Genomic DNA, 7,826 nt, shown 5'->3' with positions numbered 1-7,826 from the left:
GTTTTGCTTTCTTCATGTGTTATTTTCTTCATGGAGGGGTCAGTAGATTAGGGACACAACAGTGTTCAGGGGACCACGAGACAACACCCTATCTGAAAGGCAGGATCAGGCACCCCAGCTGCAGGGTGGGGTTAGGGCACCCCTGCTGCAGGGTGGGGATAGCATACTCCAGCTACGTAAGTGGGGGAGGATCAGGGCACCCCAGCTGCAGGGTGAGGACAGGTCTCCTGAGAACTGTGTTGTTCTTTCCTGCTGCCTGCAGGTCAGGGGACCCCAGCAGGCTTTCCTCTTTAAAGCAATTTCTCCAGGGGGCTCACACCCACTTCCTGGAGCGTGGGTTTCTGCTCCAACCTGATTCAGCCCATTAAAAGATTCTTAATTAGACATGCACAGAATTTTCCTTATCTGTAAAGATCTCACCCACTTGATTTCTGAAAACATTCTCTTATTAAAGAGATACAGTGATCTATAAAATACCATTGAGCTGGGTTATACTGTATGTCTATATACTGACCAGGGTACAGGGACTCCATTCAACACAAAATTTCCAATAACAGAATACTGTCATGCCTCTACAGCTAGAGGGATCTCCTACTCTGTCTTGTTCTTAGTTTCCCTTTGCTTTACTTGTCCTACCGGTGTGTCTTTGTATGTATAATTCCGGGTCACCCTTTCCTCCCGGCTCAGCATTGAGGGTTCGGGTGTCTTGAGACCCGCCTAGCACCAGGTCATCTCTTCCGTGGCCTGAGGGCATAGATTTCTTCCCAACATCGTCTGGTCTCCTGAGCCCGGGCTAACCCCCAGGTTGCCACTATGCATAGTGTCTTTACTGCTCTCTTGGCCATTCTATGGCATACCTTTCAGACATCCGTGACAAATACTTGTTAAAAATTAATTTTACCATACTTGATTCATTCTCTTCGTTTTGTCAATGCTGCTTTGCCTTTTCAGACTAATATTTTGAAGCAGTGAAGTAAATTTTCCAGTCAGATGAAAGAAAAATTGTGGAAACTCTTTGAGGAATGTCTAAACCCTAATCCTAACCTAAGACAAACCCTTAGCTAGGGTAAGGGTAAGGATTCCCACAAAACATTGGCAATTTCTGATGGAATGGCTGTGTTTTAGGAGAGAAATTATATTTAGGAATGCAGTTATTTCAATCTTTACTAAACATTTTTTTTTCTGACGTATATGCCTATATACTGTACAGGGCATTACCCCAAAAGGGAATGTAGTCTAAATTGCCCTACAAACAAAGGGTGGAAAGAAGCTGATTAATGTTTAATGAATTAATGAAAACTCTCACAATAGGCATTTTATGCACAGGCATATAAACAAATAAGGCCATACTTTATTAGGTGTTTTTGACCCTTACATCATTTAAGGCTGAACCCATACTCATTTAGGATTCCATTCAACACAAAATTTCCAGTAACAAAAAACTTGTTAACAATTAATATTACCATACTTTTTGCATTCTCTTCCTTTTGGCGATGCTGCTTTGTCCTTTCAGACTAATATTTTAATGCAGTGAAGTAAATTTTCCAATCAAATGAATGAAAGATTGTGGAAACTCTAAGGTTTCTCTAAGGTCTAAACCAAATAAAATCAAATGACTGGAAGATTGTGGAAACTCTTTGACGATGGTCTAAACGCTAACCCTAACCTAGCCAAACCCTTAGCTAGGGTTAGGGTTTGATTCCCAGAAAACGTAGACACTTTTTGATAGTATGGCAGAAGATAGATAGATAGTAGTCTTTTAGGGCAGAAATGATACTTAGAAAAAGTTATTTCAATGTTTTCTAAACATTGTTTCTGAGATATATTGCTATATACAGTGCTTTGCCCCAAAAGGGAATGGTGTCTATATTGCCCTACAAGCAAAAGATTGAAAGAAACTGACTTAACTTTTCAAGCTCTAGCAATGGGCATTGAATGCACAGGTATATTAACAAATAACGCCAAATAAATTAGTTGTTTCTGACTTTTAGGCCACTTAAGCCTGAAACCGTACTTATTGACCACTCTATTCAACACAAAGGTTCCAATGAAAGAATACCTGACAATTATAAATTTGGCCCTTATTGATACATTCTCTTGGTTTTGGAAATATTGTTGTGTCCATTCAGACTAATATTTTGATTCAGAGAAGCACATTTTCCAGTGAAATGAGTGGAATATTGTGAAAAGTCTTTGAGAAATATTTTAACCCTAACCTAGCAAAACCCGAAGCTAGGGTTAGGGTTTCATTCCCATAATACATAGACAGTTTTTGATGGCATGACTGTGTTTTAGGCTGAAAGGATACTTAGGAATATAGTTCTTTCAATGTTTTCTAAACATTTTTTTCTGACCTATATGGCTGTATACAGTGTTTTGCCCCAAAAAGGAATGGTGTCTGAATTGTCCTACAAGCAGATTTTCGAAAGAACCTGATATAACTTTCAAACTCTAGCCATGGGGTTTGAAATCACAGGCATATTAACAACTAAAGCCAAAATGTATTAGTTGTTTCGGATTTTTAGGCCACATAAGCCTTAACGTACATTCCTTTAGCACTCCGTCCAACACAAAATATCCAATGAAAGAATACCTTTCAAAAATGAATATGACCAATCCTGATACACTCTTTTGCTTTTGGCAGTGTTGTATTGTCTTTTCAGACTCATATTTTGATTCAGAGAAGCACATTTTCCAGTCAAATGAGTGGAATATTGTGAAAAGTCTTTGAGAAATGTTTGAACACTAACCCTTATCTAGCAAAACCCGAAGCTAGGGTTATGGTTTTATTCCCGTAATACGTAGACTGTTTTTGATGGCATGGCTGTGTTTTAGGGCTGAAAGGATACTTAGGAATATAGTTCTTTCAATGTTTTCCAAACATTTTTTTCGGACCTATATGGCTGTATACAGTGCTTTGCCCCAAAAGGGAATGGTGTCTATATTGCCCTACAATCAAAAGTTGTAAGAAACTGACTTAACTTTTCAAACTCTAGGAATGGGCATTGAATGCACAGGTATATTAACAACTAAAGCCAAAATGTGTTAGTTGTTTCTAACTCTTAGGCCCCTTAATCCTGAACACGTACTCATTGAGCATTCTATTCAACACAAAGGTTCCAATAAAAGAATACCTGTCCAATATTAATTTGGCCCTTCTTGATACATTCTCTTGGTTTTGGCAAGGTTGTTGTGTCATTCAGACTAATCTTTTGATTCAGAGAAGCAGGTTTTCCCGTCAAATGGAATATTTTGACAAGTCTTTGGCAAATCCCTGAATCCTAACCAAGTTAAACCCTTAGCTAGGGTTAGGGGTTTTATTCCCATAACGTAGACACTTTTTGTTAGTATGGCTGTGTTTTAGGGCAGAAATGATACTTAGGAAAAAGGTTATTTCAATGTTTTCTAAACATTTTTTTCTGACGTACTGTATATGGCTGTATATAGTGCTTTGCCCCAAAAGGGAATGGTGTCTATATTGCCCTACAAGCAAAAGTTTGAAAGAAACTGACGTAACTTTTCAAACTCTACAAATGGGCATTGAATGCACAGGTATATTAACAAATAAATCCAAATATATTTTGTTGTTTCTGACTCTTAGGCCACTTAAGCCTGAACCCATACTGATTCAGCACTCTATTCAACACAAAGGTTCCAATGAAAGAATACCTGACAAATATTAATTTGGCCCTTCTTGATACATTCTCTTGGTTTTGGTAAGGTTGTTTTGTCTTTTCAGACTCATCTTTTGGTTCAGAGAAGCAGGTTTTCCAGTCAAATGAGTGGAATATTGTCAAAGAACAAACCCTTAGCTAGGGTTAGGGTTTGATTCCCAGAAAACAGACACTTTTTGATAGTATGGGTGTGTTTTAGGGCAGAAATTAGATTTAGGAAAGCAGTTATTTCAATGTTTTCTAAACATTTTTTCTGACATATATGCCTATATACTGTATCCCCTAAAGGGGATGTTGTCTAAATTGCCCCAAAAGGAAAAGTTGGAAAGAAACTGATTAATCTTTTCAATCTGTTGCAATAGGCATTTTATGCACATTCATATAAACAAATAAGGCCATACTTCATTAGGTGTTTCTGACTCTTACACCATTTAAGCCTGAACCCATACTTATTCAGGATTCCATTCAACACAAAATTACCATTCACATAATACTGTCACGCCCTCTACAGCTAGAGGGATCTCCTGCTCTGTCCTGTTCTTAGTTTCCCTGTGCTTCAGTTGTCCTACCGGTGTGTCTTTGTATGGGGCTATATAATTCCGGGTCACCCTTTCCTCCCAGCTCAGCAGTGAGGGTTTGGATGTCTTGAGACCCGCCTAGCACCACGTCGTCTCCTCCGTGGCCTGAGGGCATAGATTTCTTCCCAACATCGTCTGATCTCCTGAGCCCGGGCTAACCCCCAATTTGGAGCTATATATAGTGTCTTTACTACTCTCTTGGCCATTCTATGGCATGCCTTTCAGACATTCATGACAAATACTTGTTAAAAATTAATTTTACCATACTTGATTCATTCTCTTCATTTTGGCGATGCTGCTTTGCCTTTGCAGACTAATATTTTGATGCAGTGAAGTAAATTTTCCAATCAAATGAATGAAAGATTGTGGAAACTCTTTGAGGAATGTCTAAACCCTAACCTAAGGCAAACCCTTATCTAGGGTTAGGGTTAGGATTCCCACAAAACATAGACAATTTCTGATGGCATTGCTGTGATTTAGGAGAGAAAATATTTTTAGAAAAGCAGTTATTTCAATGTTTTCTAAACTTTTTTTTCTGACATATATGCCTATTTACTGCACAGGGTATTGCCCCTAAAGGGGATGTTGTCTAAATTGCCCTACAAACAAAAGGTAGAAAGAAACTGATTAATCTTTTCAAACTATTGCAATAGGCATTGTATGCACAGGCATATTAACAAATAAGGCCAGACTTTATTAGGTGTTTCTGACTTTTACATCATTTAAGCCAGCAGCTATATCACTCTGCAGCTCACAACTGGCAACCCACTGAAGCTAAGCAGGTGTGAGCCTGGTCAATACCTGGATGGGAGACCTCCTGGGAAAAACCAAGGTTGCTACTGGAAGAAGCGTTAGTGGGGCCAGTAGAGGGTACTCACCCTGCAGTCCATGTGGGTCCTAATGCCCCAGTATAGTGACGGGGACACTATACTGTAAACAGGCACCGTCCTTCGGATGAGATGTAAAATCGAGGTCCTGACTCTCTGTGGTCATTAAAAATCCCGGGGCGTTTCTCAAAAAGAGTAGGGGTGTAACCCTGGCGTCCTGGCCAAATTTCCCGTTGGCCTTTACCAATCATGACCTCCTAATAATCCCCATCTCTGAAATGGCTTCATTACTCTGCTACCAGCCACTGATAGCTGGTGTGTGGTGAGCTTACTGGCGCACTATGGCTGCCGTCGCATCCTCCAGGTGGGGCTGCACAGTGGTGGTAGTGGAGGGGATCCCCATTACCTGTAAAGCACTTTGAGTGGAGTGTCCAGAAAAGCACTATATAAGTGTAAGCAATTATTATTATTTATTATAAGCCTGAACTCATACTCATTCAACACACATTTTCATATAATAGAATACTTGTTAAAGATTAACCTCACCATACTTGAACATTCTCTTTGTTTTGGCGAGGGTGCTTAGTCTTTTCAGCAGGGACTTGCAGAGTGGGGAGGCTACAGTGGCTCAAGCCCCTGCCCCTTTGTCCTTATTGGCCCAAGTGCCCTTTTTTTTCCCCACCTCTTGATTATTCTGCTTCTGTATTTAGTACGGATCTGCCGTAAGGGAAAAAAAAAATGTTGGACCTAACTGATCTCAACTGAGCACAAGTGCTCACCTCCTCCAATACAGATTGTTCATAAGGACTGTACAAAAGTAACACACCAAGTTTGTCGTATTGAGCACTTTTGTGTTTAAGAAAGGCTATTTTCATTAACCTTTTCTAAGTTTGCAAACCTACGAACTCACCACGTTATTGTCTGCATGGCTACATAGCTAACTAGATTTGAGATTTCCTTAAGAAAATGTAGTTAAGGGAGTAGACGAGCCAGTCTTTTTACATTTGATATTAGCAGCTAACATGCATATTTTTTGTTGTGTGTATATATATACTGTAGGTCAGTCACAGAAACAGGAGAGTATGCCTTCAGAAAAAAATAAAAAGATAGAAAGAACTGAGAGGCAGCTAAAGGGAGGACATCGCTTCATAACTGGGTCATAACAAGCAGCAGAAGAACAGGTAAATGGTCATAAAAAAGCCAGTTCCTTGGGCTACATTCTACGTATGCCCAATAACAGAAGAGTCTTGCCTCACAGGAATGATTACATCGGTAAATGTACAACTTACATTTTGATGAATATCAAAACTGCCTGTAGCCTATTTACAAAAAATATACAGGCTCTACGAGTAGTGATTCCATTATCTGTTTTGGATATCTCTGCCAAGTTTTTTTAGGACACAGCCAATAAATAATTCTAGTGGAATTCAATTTATAGCTTAATATGTTACTATAAATATTGATGTTGATATATAAAAAAGTTTAAACTTTTAGTAGTGTATATTGAGCATTTGGTATTGCATGTAATTAGATGGTAATTCTTGAATTTGCGCTGTCTTCTTGTTAAGATGTGTTATACCAGGAAAGTAAAGTATATGCTCAGTAGAGGGGGTGTAATATCTTGTCTGTTAATCAAACAATCAGCAATTATGGACAACCATTTTTTCCCCCCAAGGTTGTGAATATTATGCCTCCGAAGTCACATCCAAACTTCCTGTAAAAATTAAAAACCACAGAAATACAAGCGGGTGCTGATTTGTGTCCAGGATACTCTAATGTAACAAATCCTACCCCAGAAAGTGCCCCTTCTCCCCTTTTGAGCCACTGCCCACCAAACAACCAACCAGAAGACAAGTCTAAACTTCACAGAACTACATGTTAAACCACTAATTGGAAGCACTCTACACAAAGGGGTGTCAGAGTATGGAGCAAGCTACACAGCCATGTTATTGAAGCCTATTCTTCAGCTTTATTTAAGCAACGGGTCGATGAGATCCTGTAATCACTTAGTGACTAGCAACCAAACAAGGTTATTATGGTTTAAAGAAAATCGTGGTTTCTAAATTTAGAATCAAAAGGCTCCAGCCTTTAGGGGCTTTACCTACACCACTTCGTTTTTGGCTTCAGACCCAACAGAAATTCAGGACAGGGTCGGAGGACTGCCTGATATTGAGGCGTGTTAAAACGATCTCATTGGCGAACAGGCGGCCGCCAATATTATCAACAGTTCTAATTATCGTTATCGGATATCTAAATATTGGCTCTAGCTCAGTTTACCGTTTCAGAACCAGTGTGTACTTCAACTACAATTATACAGCCTAATTTAAGATAACACACGGGCATAGCCTAAGATTAACATTGGCCTGGTTACTCCTCTGCATTTGCAACAAGGAATAATGCTCCAACACCACCAATACAATTTTACTACTGACGTCCAGCTTATAAGTACAACTATCTTTAAAGTACGCTGAAAGCCTGAAACTGCTTTTCTGTGAGTATCGTGGTTCATTTAATCTAAACAGAACTTGGAATGTGAAGAACCTGTAACCCCATACAAACCTTTCCAGCGCTGACAAAGCAGGAACCGGACGGCACGTTTTAACGAGTCATTTATAGATCCGATACCCTGGCGCTTGCTCGCCTCTGGATAGGCTAATTAGTTTTCACCGCGACCGAAAACACCTGCCTCCGTTTTCTTCTTCGGTTGCGTTGACTGTCCTTCATACGCCTTGATTGTGTTGGATTAA

Source organism: Lepisosteus platostomus, chromosome 13 (assembly GCF_059453375.1).
Source record: "Lepisosteus platostomus isolate fLepPlt1 chromosome 13, fLepPlt1.hap1, whole genome shotgun sequence".
NCBI lineage: Eukaryota > Metazoa > Chordata > Actinopteri > Semionotiformes > Lepisosteidae > Lepisosteus > Lepisosteus platostomus.
The sequence above is the reverse complement of the archived record's forward strand: the minus strand, read 5'-3'. Positions refer to the sequence as shown.